This window comes from Schistocerca piceifrons, chromosome 7 (genome assembly GCF_021461385.2).
Source record: "Schistocerca piceifrons isolate TAMUIC-IGC-003096 chromosome 7, iqSchPice1.1, whole genome shotgun sequence".
Classification (NCBI taxonomy): Eukaryota; Metazoa; Arthropoda; class Insecta; order Orthoptera; family Acrididae; genus Schistocerca; species Schistocerca piceifrons.
This window is the reverse complement of record NC_060144.1, coordinates 389,322,595-389,337,156: the sequence shown is the minus strand read 5'-3', so window position 1 is coordinate 389,337,156 and position 14,562 is coordinate 389,322,595. Positions and strand designations below refer to the sequence as shown.

Sequence of the window (14,562 nt, the reverse complement as noted above, 5' to 3'; positions counted from 1 at the left end):
TATTTCGTCTGCAGTAGGACAGATGGGGACTCCTTTCTGGCTACAAAGCCCCCCCCCCCCTTTTTTTTTTTTGTTGGAAATCTGGAGGACAAGTCTGGAGAAGTGGCTGCACTGTCCAAAATGAGAAATGGGTTAGTCCTGATTCAGACAGCATCCCCAGCCCAGTCCCAGGCTTTGCTCACCTGTGGTCAGCTGGGTGATATTCCCTTTTCCATCATGCTCCATAAAAGCCAAAAGCCTTAACATTGTCCAGGGAACTATTTTACATTGTGACCTGTTCTTGCTATCCGACAATGAGCTGTGTGCCAATTTAGAACAGTGGTGTCTTCACATTGCCCGGGTTACTACAGGTGCCTTCATCTTGGCCCTTGAGGGTGGTTCATTACCTGAATAGGTCAAGGTGATACTATACTGATATGACATAAAACCATACGTCCCTCCCTATATTCGGTGCTCAAAATTCGGGCATATGTCTTCCCGATGCATTTCCAGTGCCATGTATTAAGACTGCGGAAGTATCCAAATACTCCATGTGCATCTCCTCCCACCTGTGGCAACTGTGGAGAGCACAACTCCCTCTGCTTGCCGGACTGCACAGTACTTCAAAAGGAATGGAAAATTCTGGAGTCCAAGATCCTGAACCAAGAGGCTAAACGGAAATATGAAAGTTGCACCACATTCCCTTATCTTCTTCATACCTACAGCTATGTTGACATCACCCCCACTGGCGAATGTAGTTTCCTCATCTCTGTCTCGTACAGTGGGCTCTCAGGATCACCTGACTACACCCGCCCCCGCCTCTTTGGTTGTTGGGGGCACTTCGTCTGTTGCTCCCAAAGCTTCTACTTTGGGAGCAATGCCTTCCCAAATGCCAGGAACTTCAGTCCCCATCTCCCAGCAAGAGAAGCAACAGCCTTCTCCAGCTCCTCTTGCATGGAAGGGGTCCATCGGGACTCTCCCTTCCAAGATCTCCATCAGTGCAAAAGTGGACCCACAAGCTGTTGGTTGAAAGGCTTCATGTTTTTCCTCTGTACCTGATGCTGTTTCAGGGAAGGACTTCCAGCAAATGCCTAAAGAGCAGGGAGAGGACAAACTGATGAAGAAGAAATCAGTTAAGGAACAGGAGACTCAGGTGACCCCAACACCACTCTCCCTGTAAGTTCCACGTCGGAGGATGATGTGGAAATTGTAGTGTCCCTGGAGGCCTAAATCTTGCCAGCACCTCAGCAGCCATGGAGATGGATTCACACACTCAGCTGGTGGCAGCAGGTGACCCTGAGCCATAACCTGCCTCCTTGGTCCCTTCATGCCTTCCCAGACAACAGAAAGTGTCATCCTCCAGTGGAATTGCAATGGTTCTTTCCCACACCTGGCTGAGTTATGGCAACTCTTTAAGTGTTATGCTTGCTTTTTGTGTTGCCCTTCAAGAAACCCAGTTTCCTCGCTACTTTGCATGAGTGTGATCTTCAGGGCCTGCTCCCGATTTTTATACAGAATTTTTTTCACTCCACATGTTCAGAATTTGAGTTGGTGCTTCCCACAGTTCCTCCCCATATTCAAGAGAATGGGGTCCCACAAGGCTCTGTCCTGAGTGTCCCACTCTTTTTAATTGCCATTAATGGTCTTACAGCAGCAGTGGTGCGTCAGTATCACCATTCTTATATGCTGACAAATTTTGTATTTCCTTTGCTGATCTACAGTTGGTTTGGCTGAATGTCGACTGCAGGGAGCCGTACAAAAGACGCAGTCATGGGCAGTCACCCATGGCTTTCAATTTTCAACCTCAAAGGCTCGTGTCATGCCCTTTTGTTATCGTCATACTGTCACCCACACCCAGCACTTTACCTCGATGACCAACTGCTTAATGTAGTGGAGACTTTTTAGGAGTGGTTCTCGACACCCACTTAACTTGGCTCCCCTATCTTCGTTGGCTTAAGCAGCAGTGTTGGCACCTTAACATTCTTCAATGCCTGAGTTACACCAATGGGGGTGCAAGTCGCTCTACACTGCTGCAGCTGTACATAGCACTTGCACAGTCTTGACTTGACTATGGGAGCGTGGCGTATGGTTCAGAAATGCCCTCAGAATTTCGGATGCTGGACCCTATACACCACTGGGGAGTTCGATTTGCAGCAGGAGCTTTCTGAACGAGCTGAGTGAACAGCCTGCTCATGGAAGCTGGTGTTCCTCCACTGTGGATCAGGTGACAACAACTGCTTGCCAGTTATACTGTGCATATTCGCAACTTGCCAAAACACCCAAATTACCATCTCTTTTCCCCACCATGGCTATCCATCTCCTGCAAAGGCAGCCCCGATCAGAGATTCCAATTGCAGCCCCGATCAGAGATTCCAATTGCAGCCCGTGTCTGGTTCCTTCTTACTGAACTCGACACATTCCCTCTACCACCTTTGCTGTGGCTCCACTCACATACACCTCCATGGTCCACACCTCGGTCACAGCTTTGCCTGGACCTATTGCAAGGCCCAAAAAAGCCAGTTCCTCTTGATGCTCTCCACCGGCAATTTTTCTCAATTCTCAGTGCGTTCCAGGACTCGGAGATTTCTACATTGGTGACTCAGTGGTAATGTTGGCTTTGCTTACATTCACACTGGACATACTGAACAGTTCTCCGTGCCAGATGTCTGCGTGCTTTCACTGTAGAGTTGGAAGCCATCTCTTGAGCATATCCGCTCCTGCGCAGGTGAGTCCTTCCTCATCTGTAGTGATTCCTTAAGCAGCCTACAAGCTCTCAACCAGTGTTTTCCTTGCCATCCTTTAGTGATGACTATCCAGAAGTCTGTTTATTCCCTCAGCAACATTGGATGTTCAGTGGCCTTCATCAGGACTCCAGGACATATTGGAGTCCTGGGAAATGAACTTGTTGACTGGCTGACACAAACTACCAATAAACAGACTCTTTCTTTGCTGTTCGTTCACCTTGATATTTGTCTTTCCCTATGTGTGTTTCTCTAGCCTTGTGTTTTTCGACCAGAGATCATAGCGTGTTGCAGAGTGGCTGGTTCTTCCTTTTTTATTCTTGCGATCAACCAGCCCAGGCTATCTGCTATATTATTTTAATACCTTAAACTGCTTTTTTCCCTTTTAGTGTATGTGTTCCTCTTTTGTTTTGCTTCTTTCGTTTTCTCTTTCAGTGTGGTTCCCAGTTAGTTTTATGCCTTTTTACTTTCCCCAGCTCCTTTTGGTAATGGTTTTAATACATGGCCTGTTTGCATGAGGGAAAAGGGGCTGATTACCCTGTAGTTTGGTCCCCTTAATCTCCAACCAACCGACCAACCAACTGATAGTGACTTTTTAATATGCCAGGTGGAATATTTCCTCAAAACAACTGTCTTTAGGTGAGTGAGCTCTTTTGGCAAACCACCTGGATCTGCAGACTGTGAACTCTGCAAGTGTTCTAAGCACACTTATAGTGTGTGATGACAATTCGATCATTATAAGCCCAACAATGCCATTGTGTATCTGTGTGATTGGACTTATGAATGCCAAAATGTCCAGGAAAGGCAGACAACCATCTTTTCCTATTTCTGTAGTGAATTGAATGTTTTTATGAACAGAGTTGAGGTGATGTAAAAACTCCTTTCCATGAGTCCACACTATGAAAATGTTGTCCTCATGCTTCCAAAATACAGTTTGTGCAAGTGCCACTGTTTTCAAAACTCTCTCCTCAAAGTTCTCCATAAAATAGTTGGCCACCCCAGTTGAACATAAAGTAGGTCAAAGAAAGAACATGCATGAAACAAAACAGTGGTATTTGACTCGAATATATTAAAAATTAGTGCTGATAACTCTAAAAGAAGTATATTTAGAAAAAAATTATACTACATCGTAGCTAACTAGATGGTCTCGACTGTTTAAATGGAGACACTCTAATCCTTTGGTGGTCAGCCTGCTTCGTACTGCCCACTAGTGAGTGTTATAGTTTTCATGATGGGTGGTAGGTGGTAGGAATTTAAAAAACATAAAATTTTGACATGAAGTATTTGTTAAGTAATTATTATTACATGCTTTAACTTACTGTAACTCTGCTTTATAAATTTTATAAAGTGAAGTTACGCATTCATTTAGGAAGATTGATATCACCGGATGGAAAGGTAGTCAATCAAATAGATCATGTAGCTATCCAGAAACAATTCCAAAACAGCATTAAAGATGTCAGAACCTTTAGCGGAGCGGATTGTGACACAGACCACGTGTTAATAATATCAAAAATTAAAGTGATATAAGATATAACATAGGAAACCTGGTGAAAGTAGATATAAAAGAAAATTTTACAAAAGAAATTAAAAGCAACCTAACAAAACAGAGACTGACCAACACAGAAACACAGGATGTCGAAAGCAGATGGAGACACCTGAAGGGCAGTATTCAAGAAGCAGCTTCCAAAATCATAGGTGAAAGAAAACGACCTAATAAAATTTGGTTTAACACAAAGTGCCAAGAAAAAGTGCTGGAAAGAAGAAATGCGAGGAAGGCATGGATTAAAGGAAGGGACAATATGGACACTGAAGGAAAGATACTACAAACTCCGCCAAGAAACGCAAAGAACCCTAAGACAAGAGAAAAGGGAATACTATAACAGTATGATCAGAGAAGCAGAGGATGATTTCCAACATCACAGGACAAGGCAGATGTATCAAAATATAAAAAAATCCTTTGGTAAATTCAATAAAAGGGAAAAGTTTATAAAGGATCAGTATGGGAAAATATTGACCAACAAAAGTGACATACAAAACAGATGGAAGACATACTTTTCACAACTTCTCAACTGCAATGACCCACACTCTTACTTTAAATTGGAAGAACCTGACATAATTGATACAGCTGATACAGTTACTACCCCATCAGTAAATGAAATACAGCAAGCAATAAAGAAATTAAAGAATAACAAGACTTGTGGCGAGGACAAGATATACGCTGAGTTATTAAAGAATGGATGCCCACAACTGGAATTAGAAGTACAGGCGTTAATAGAAACAATTTGGGAGACGGAAACTATTCCTGCAGATTGGAAAACTGCAATTGTGTGCCCCATATTTATGAAGAATGATCCACTAGTTTGTGAGACAACTACAGAGGAATTGCCATACTGGATGTCACCTACAAAATCTTATCAAGCTGCCTATTAAAAAGGCTGATACCAATAACAGAAGAACTGATTGGGGACTACAAATGCGGTTTCCGCAGAAACAGATCCACATTAGATCATTTATCCACCCTAAGACAAGGAACTGAGAAGGCGTGGGAATTCTGTGTAGATGTCCACATATTATTCGTAGATTTTAAAAAGGCCTATGATAGCATACACCGACAGACACTCCTAAATATAATGAAGGAATTTAAAATACCATCAAAATTTAATAAGATTAGTTAAAATGTGTATCAATGAAACTTTATGTCGCATAAAGTCACCAGTAGGAGAAACTGAAGATTTTAAGGTGTACACTGGACTGAGACAAGGGGATGCCATTTCACGTATTTTATTTAACCTTGTCCTAGAGAAGATTGATAGAGAATTTTCTAAAACCAGTCCACAAGGGATCCAGCTACAGGATGTGAACATTACAAGACTTGCCTGTGCAGATGATGTAGCACTAATAAGTAGTTCCAAAAGAGAATTAATCAGAATGATGCAAAATTACTACAAAATTGCTGAGAAAACAGGATTACATGTTAATGAAGAAAAGACAGAATACCTGCCCATAAGTAAGAAAACCAGAAAAGATGCACCTCTTGACTGTAGATGGATTCAATTTCAAGACTGTTGACCACTTCAAGTACCTAGGAAGTATTTTTAGTAATAACAACAGAACAGATACAGAAATAGATGCCCGTTTATCAACAGCAAACAAGACACTTTTTAGTTTCATCAAAATTCTAAGAAAAAGATCACTTAGCAGTAATTTCAAAATCCACTTATATCAATCGCCCATTATACCTGTAGTGTTATATGGATGTGAAACATTAATATTTAGAAAGAAAGATGAAGAAAAACTGTTAATATTCAAAAGAAAAGTACCAAGGAAAATTTTTGGACCTGTATACGACGAAAATAACATGGAATGGAGAATAAGAAGAAATTAAGAATTAAGAGGGCTGTACAAACACCATAACGTCATTGAAGTGCTCAAGAGGAGAAGGTTGAATTGGGCAGGCCATATAGCAAGAATGACAGAGGATAGACTACCTAGAATGGCATTCAGCAGAACAATAGAAGGAACGAGAAGAAGAGGGAGACCCAGAATCAGATGGCAGGATAACATTCAGGGGGAAACAATGAGGATGAACAGCAGCAGCAACTGGACTAACAGCGCATTGGACAGGCAGAAGTGGAAGAGGCTCATAGAGCAGGCGTATGTTCGATAAGGCCCTTGCCACGTGTAAAGTAAAAGTAAAGTAAGTAAAGAAGTTACATCCCTTCAGAATAATCAACATTACTGTGGAATCAGTGAGCAGGTAGAAAATAATGCTACAAAAATGGATAAGTACTGATAAAACGCCAAGTTACATATATGATGTGGGCATTTGCCTCAAAAATTGATTATTTTCAGTTATATAAGCAAAATGTTGCTTCATCAGAAAAACACTTAGGAAGTGTAATTCATTCATGAAATAGGTAGATTAAAAACCCTTGATAACTGATACTTGGGTATTGCTCGTCATGTCACCACAATGAGGTGGTATTGACTGATAAGATTCAAAGAAGAATAGTGTGTTTGTATGGGTTTCTTTAGTTATCATGAGTGTGTCCTGGATATGATCAGCAAACCACAGATAGAAAGCTTGATCTTCAAGTATTACTTGCTTCTTTCAATTTGACATCAGTTATTGATTTTCCTACTTGTGTGGTACAAGAAAGCAGCACACTGATAGATAATGTTTTCATAGACCAAGATAAATTTAATCAAATAAAAACTTTTCCTATTAAGAATAGTCTGTCTGGTCATATTGCATAGCTAGTTACAGTGTAGGATATAGCTCCATACAGTAATGCGAAACAGTGCCCCAAAATAGTGCGTTCCATTAATGATTTAACACTTCAAAATTTTAGGGAAAGCTTGCAACAGTTAGAGTGGGATGAGGTGTACAGGGAACATGATGGCAATTTAAAATTTAACCTATTTCATGATACCTTTGTGAGTATATTTGTAAACCGTTTTCTTAAGAAAACAGTGAAATATAACTGTAACAAACCATGTAAAAAACCATGGCTTACTAAAGGGATAAAAATATCTTGTAAACAGATAAGGGAAATGTATCTTATAGCTAGTAGGAGTAATGATCCTGAAACAATGAAACATTATAAAAACTACTGCACTGTATTAAGAAAATTTATTAAAAAGTCAAGAAGTATGTGCATTATGTCTGAGATTAGCACATCTGATAATAAAATTAAAACAATTTGGAATATTGTGAAAAGGGATACAGGGCAACCGAGAGAACAGGAAGACTGTATTTCTATCAAACACAATGAAAAGTTTGTTAACAAGAAGTCAGAAGTAGAAAACATTTTTAATAATCATTTATTAAGTGTTGTAGAGAAAATAGGTTCCAGCTATTCATTAGAAAATGCAAGGCAGTGTGTGGAAGATGCAGTACCTACGCAATTTGATAAAATTGAAATTCAATCCACCTCTCCTATTGAAATTAGGAAAATAATAAATTCACTCAAATGTAAAAGCTCACATGGAATTGACGACATTTCCAACAGAGTACTAAAAGCTTGATCCCAACAAATAAGCAGGATTTTCAGCTGCATATGTAGTAGTTCACTGAAACAGAGAATTTTTCTAGATGTTCTGAAATATGCCATTGTTAAACCATTGCATAAAAAAAGGGATAGATCTGATGCTAACAACTACTGTCCAATCTCACTTCCGACATCTTTATCCAAAATTCTTGAAAAAGTAATGTATTTAAGAGTAGCATCAAATATTTGTAAAAGTGAAGTACTAGCAAAATGTCAGGTTTGTTTTCAGAAAGGCTTTTCAACAGAAAATGCTATATATGCTTTCACTGATCAAATATTAAATGCAATGAATAACCGAAAATCACCCATTGGAATATTTTGTGATCTCTCACAGGCTTTTGATTGTGTGAATCATGAAATTCTTCTAGATAAGTTTAAGTATTGTGGTATGTGTGGGATAGTGCATACATGATTTAATTCATACTTAACTTGAAGAACGCAGAAGGCTGAAATTAACAGTACAGATAGTCTACAAAAACCAGCAGAGTCCTCTAACTGGGGAGGTATCAAGAATGGTGTCCCACAGGGTTCAGTCTTGGGGTCCCTTATTGTTCTTAATATATATTAACGACTTGCCACTGTATTCATGAAGATGCAAAGTTAGTTCTTTTTGCTGATGATACAAGTATAGTAGTCACACCCAAGAAGCAAGAATTAGCTGAGGAAAATTATTAAGTGGTTCTCTGCAAATAGACTCTCACTAAATTTTGAGAAAACACAGTTTATACAATTCTGTATAGTAAATGGCAAAACACCATTGATAAATATAGACTATGAATGGAAGTCTGTTGCTAAGGTAGAATACTCAAAATTTCTGCGTGTGTGCATTGATGAGAGATTGAATTTGAAGAAACACATTGATGATCTGTGAAACGGTTAGGTTCAGCTACTTATGCTGTTAGGGTTATTGCAAATGTTAGTGGTAAACATATCAGTAAATTAGCCTACTATGTCTATTTTCGTTCACTGCTTTCATATGGCATCATATTTTGGGGCAGTTCATCATTAAGAGAGAAAGTATTCATTGCACAAAAGTATGTAATCAGAATAATAGCTGGAGCCCACTCAAGATCATCTTACAGACATTTATTTAAGAAACTCAGAATATTCACAGTACCTTCGCAATACATATATTCACTTATGAAATTTGTCGTTAATAACCCATCCCAATTCTAAAATAACAGTGAAGTGCATAGCTACAGCACTAGAAGAAAGAATGATATTCACTATTCTGGATTAAATCTCACTTTGGCACAGAAAGACTGAATTATGCTGCCACAAAACTCTTTAGTCATGTGCCAAATAGTGTTAGAAGTTTGACACAAGCCAACCAACATTTAAAAGCAAATTAAAAGAATTTCTGAATGACAACTCCTTCTACTCAATAGATGAATTCTTAGATATGAAGTAGTAACAGTAAAAAAAAAAAAAATTATTTTGTGTAAAGAAAACTTATGTTAAAGTGACACGTTCCACATCATTATGAAATGTCGTATTCATGATCTATGGAACAAGAATTAATGTATGTATGTATGTATGTACAGTGGCACACTAGAAGAAGGGAATTGTGCATCACAGAGAGATGTACTGTTAAAATTTAGAGAAGGTACATTTTAAGAAGAGTGAGAGAGCGTATTAGTTCCTACCACATATATCTTGTGACTAGACAGTGACAAGAAGAATTGGAAATTCAAGCGTATTCGGAGGCTTCGTGGTAGTTGCTATTTCCAGACACTTTTCATTGTACTGTCCACTCAGTGTAAGTTGACACGCAGTGTGGTGGTTGATGGGAGCGACTGTAAATGGAAAATGCATGTACTTTTGCACACATCGGCCATCACACTGAGTGTCAACTTAGTTAGTGCAAACAATACTCAGTGTGTCCCAAAGGGATAGGCCTAGTCACGAATTCTTAAGGGTGCCATAATAATCAATTTTCTAGAACTCTGGACTATTTACAGTTGTTATGAACTTTACATTTAGTTTCTATAAGTTATTAAAATGTCATATTTCAATAATATATGTTTCTTTTTCAGGGGTATGTCGCTAGCAGTAGAAAGATGTTACTGGATGAGAAGACTGCAGAACAATTATTCACAGGACATCTTTCCAAAGAATTTATTTTAATGTATGTCATTTAACTCCACTATTATAAGCCATGATTAGCAAGTATTAGAATGTATAACAACTTGAAACAAAGGAAACACATAATTTATTTACCAAAGAAAATTGTTGTCTACTTTCCCACTTGGTAATTCATGCCAGATTCACACTTTTTTCCTGCTTGTTGTATAAATTTGAGTAAATGGAAACATGTTTGTCTGTGCAGATCTGTTTGTATATTGAACTATATGGAAATTTGTGTTGAATGTTCTGTGCCATATATATCATAGGTAGGTCCATTAGGAAAGTTTTTTTCATTCAGTGGTGCTTATTTCTGCATCCAGTTTCATTTGTGGTTGCTTAACAGTGGAAAAATTGTAATATTTGTAAGAAAGTTTATATGTGTGTGTGTGTGTGTGTGTGTGTGTGTGTGTGTGTGTGTGTGTGTGAGAGAGAGAGAGAGAGAGAGAGAGAGAGAGAGAGAGAGAGATTCAATTTTGATTTGTATATACTGTATAAAATATATTTATACATGAAAATAATTTATGCAAATGTTTTAGCTCAAATTGTTGATGTGTAATTTATTGTGAGAATTTACCCTGAAATGTTATCAGTGGATGTTAATGATGATGTAGTACTTGAAAGTTAGAGGCATGTGAGGCATTTCTCTTTCAAACTGAAAGTTTCTATTAGCTGTGCTGCTGGACATAAATATTCATGATTACAGCAACAAAGAATTCAAATAATGTTTGTCTTTTGACTTTGTAAAGTGTTAAATATTTGTATTGTTGGTAAAATTTAGTGCAGAGTTTATTACCTTACATTGTAAATGAAAATGGCTTTTGTTCTATAATGATGTCTTCCTGTACATGCACTTTTGTGTGCAATACATAAATTTGGATATCCAAGTTGAGAAACTGAAATATAATGTACACAAATAAAAATATGTATATTATGACTATTTTCAATTTACACTGGATGATTTCACAGTTTTGTGTAAAACACTATCGTTATTCTGTATTGACTCATAGTCTAAAACCAAATCCCAAATCTTTCAAAAGACGTTTTCACTCTTGTGAGCAATACAGTATAGAAAATAAAATAGATGTTTAATATTTTAATATTATGTATAGTAGTTGTGGACTCTAATGCAAAACTGGATCCAGCTGGTAAGCAATGTGGACAAAATGATAGCTTTCTTTGGTACATCTTGTCATTACAACTTGTGCTTGACTCTCCTCTTTCCATTTGCTATGGGGCTGTTTGATTGTGATGCGACAGTTCCGTTATCACAAAATGTTTTCAGGGAGCAATTGTCGCTCTGCAGTAGTGTGTGTGTGGATATGAAACTTCCTGTCAGATTAAAATTGTGTGCTGGACAGAGACTCAAAATTGGGATCTTGGCCTGTTGTAGATAAGTGCTGTTCTGACTGAGCTAAGCGCAAATCATGACCCATCCTTGCAGCTCTACTTCCACCAATACCTCATCTCCTACCTTCCAAACTTCGCAGAAGCTCACCTGCTAAACTTAAACGACTAGCATTCCTGGCAGAAAGGATATTGTAGGGATGAGGCATAGCCACAGCCTGGAGGATGTTTCTAGAATGAAATTTTCTGTTGCAGCAGAGTGTACACAGACGAAAAACTTCCTGGCACATTAAAACTGTGTGCCAGATCGAGGCTTGACCTCAGGACCTTTGCCTTTCATGGGCAAGTACTCACCAATTGAGCTACTCAAGCACGGCTTGGGACCCGTCTCCATGTTATCCTTTATTCCAGGAGTTTAGACTTGCAAGTGTTGCAGCAGAGTTTTGTGAAATTTGGAAGATAAGTGATATGGTGGGGATGGGTTGTGAGTTGTTTTTGGATGCCCAGATGGTAAAGCATTTGCCTTTGAGTCCTGGTCGAGTGCACAGTTTTAATCTGCCAAGATGTTTTATCACGAAATGTTATTTGATTACTGTTTAACAGGTCTGCCTATTTTCTTGAAAGTATTCAAAAAAAAATTTGAGTAGTGCTAAATTAGTTACACTGATGTGGGAATTACTTTGTAAGTATGTAGGTGTGCTGAGCTAAAATAAAAAAAGATTGGGAAAAGCCATTGCTCCTCCTTTTACATTATTCAACTATGGTGTCTGTCTTCTGCTTCATACAAAGCATTTATGTAACATTACTGATTTTCACTGTACCTATCCATGTTGAATATAAACCTACCTCCCCCCCCTCCCCCCCTCCACCCTCTCCCTCTCCCTCTCCCTCTCCCTCTCCCTCTCCCTCTCCCTCTCCCTCTCCCTCTCTCTCTCTCTCTCTCTCTGTGGATTTACCTTTTTTTTGTCTGATGTCTGTCTGCATGGTATTATAAACAGTTGCTCATGTTGTAAAATTCCACTCCACACCCTAGACGGGGCTGCGTAATTAACACTAGATCACCCAGCTTCGAACTGTCCCTGAGAATGCTGAATTGCTTCCTTCTGGTCTACCAGTTAGTTTTTGTGTTGATAAATTTCAAAGTATTTAACAAAAGGATCTCATCAATGGAACAAATTGCATTCATTGAGTCATTTAAATGAATTTTCTTTGTGAAGTCCACTGATAAATTATTTTTTATTATTTTGTAATTCCAAAGAAGACTACAGGACTAAGTTTGATATTGGTTGTTCATGATGATGCTTGACCTCATAAGTAAGTTAATATTCTCACACACATAAAATATTTTCTAAAAGATTATCTGGCTTCAGAATAAACATGCAGATTCGCTCTTATGTAAATGAACAGTTTACAATAGAGCACTAATGTTGCATATGAGAGGAATAATAGGTTGCGTTGTTACTGAAATAAAAATGGTTTGAGATTGAATACAATATTATTATTCACCAAATGTAACACAGCACAACAAACTTACATCCATGCTAGTCATCATGCAGAAAGATGAAAAAATTAATTAAAACACAATTTAAGAACAATTTTCTGTTACAAAGATAATTTTCACTTGACAGGACGATTGATAGAACATTGCTTTATTGTATTTACTTTGCTTTATAAAATGAGATTACACTGTGAATAGCCCCCCCATGAACCATGGACCTTGCCGTTGGTGGGGAGGCTTGCGTGCCTCAGCGATACAGATGGCCGTACCGTAGGTGCAACCACAACGGAGGGGTATCTGTTGAGAGGCCAGACAAACATGTGGTTCCTGAAGAGGGGCAGCAGCCTTTTCAGTAGTTGCAGGGGCAACAGTCTGGATGATTGACTGATTTGGCCTTGTAACATTAACCAAAACAGCCTTGCTGTGCTGGTACTGCGAACGGCTGAAAGCAAGGGGAAACTACAGCCGTAATTTTTCCCGAGGGCATGCAGCTCTACTGTATAGATAAATCATGATGGCGTCCTCTTGGGTAAAATATTCCGGAGGTAAAATAGTCCCCCATTCGGATCTCCGGGAGGGGACTATCAAGAGGACGTCGTTATCTGGAGAAACAAAACTAGTGTTCTACGGATCGGAGCGTGGAATGTCAGATCCCTTAATCGGGCAGGTAGGTTAGAAAATTTAAAAAGGGAAATGGATAGGTTAAAGTTAGATATAGTGGGAATTAGTGAAGTTCGGTAGCAGGAGGAACAAGACTTTTGGTCAGGTGATTACAGGGTTATAAATACAAAATCAAATAGGGGTAATGCAGGAGTAGGTTTAATAATGAATAAAAAAATAGGAGTGCGGGTTAGCTACTACAAACAGCATAGTGAACGCATTATTGTGGCCAAGATAGACACGAAGCCCATGTCTACTACAGTAGTACAAGTTTATATGCCAACTAGCTCTACAGATGATGAAGAAATTGATGAAATGTATGACGAGATAAAAGAAATTATTCAGGTAGTGAAGGGAGATGAAAATTTAATAGTCATGGGTGACTGGAATTCGTCAGTAGGAAAAGGGAGAGAAGGAAACATAGTAGGTGAATATGGATTGGGGGGAAGAAATGAAAGAGGAAGCCTGGTAGAATTTTGCACAGAGCATAACTTAATCATAGCTAACACTTGGTTCAAGAATCATGAAAGAAGGTTGTATACCTGGAAGAAGCCTGGAGATACTAAAACGTATCAGATAGATTACATAATGGTAAGACAGAGATTTAGGAACCAGGTTTCAAATTGTAAGACATTTCCAGGGGCAGATGGGGATTCTGACCACAATCTATTGGTTATGAACTGCAGATTGAAACTGAAGAAACTGCAAAAAGGCGGGAATTTAAGGAGATGGGACCTGGATAAACTGAAAGAACCAGAGGTTGTAGAGAGTTTCAGGGAGAGCATAAGGGAACAATTGACAGGAATGGGGGAAAGAAATACAGTAGAAGAAGAATGGGTAACTCTGAGGGATGAAGTAGTGAAGGCAGCAGAGGATCAAGTAGGTAAAAAGACGAGGGCTAATAGAAATCCTTGGGTAACAGAAGAAAGATTGAATTTAATTGATGAAAGGAGAAAATATAAAAATGCAGTAAATGAAGCAGGCAAAAAGGAATACAAACGTCTCAAAAATGAGATCGACAGGAAGTGCAAAATGGCTAAGCAGGGATGGCTAGAGGACAAATGTAAGGATGTAGAGGCTTGTCTCACTAGGGGTAAGATAGATACTGCCTACAGGAAAATTAAAGAGACCTTTGGAGATAAGAGAACCACTTGTATGAACA

The 14,562-nt window shown here is 38.8% G+C and overlaps 1 protein-coding gene across 1 annotated transcript in view; it reads left to right on the top strand.

The window, feature by feature from the left end:
- The window catches only part of LOC124805027 (myotubularin-related protein 10-B), a 107,955-nt gene extending 95,994 nt beyond the window's left edge, over positions 1-11,961 (top strand). The window contains exon 14 of the mRNA XM_047265437.1: positions 9,808-11,961. The gene's annotated coding sequence lies outside the window, so the exon portion shown is untranslated. The remainder of the gene's footprint in view (positions 1-9,807) is intronic.
- Positions 11,962-14,562: the final 2,601 nt, after the last annotated feature.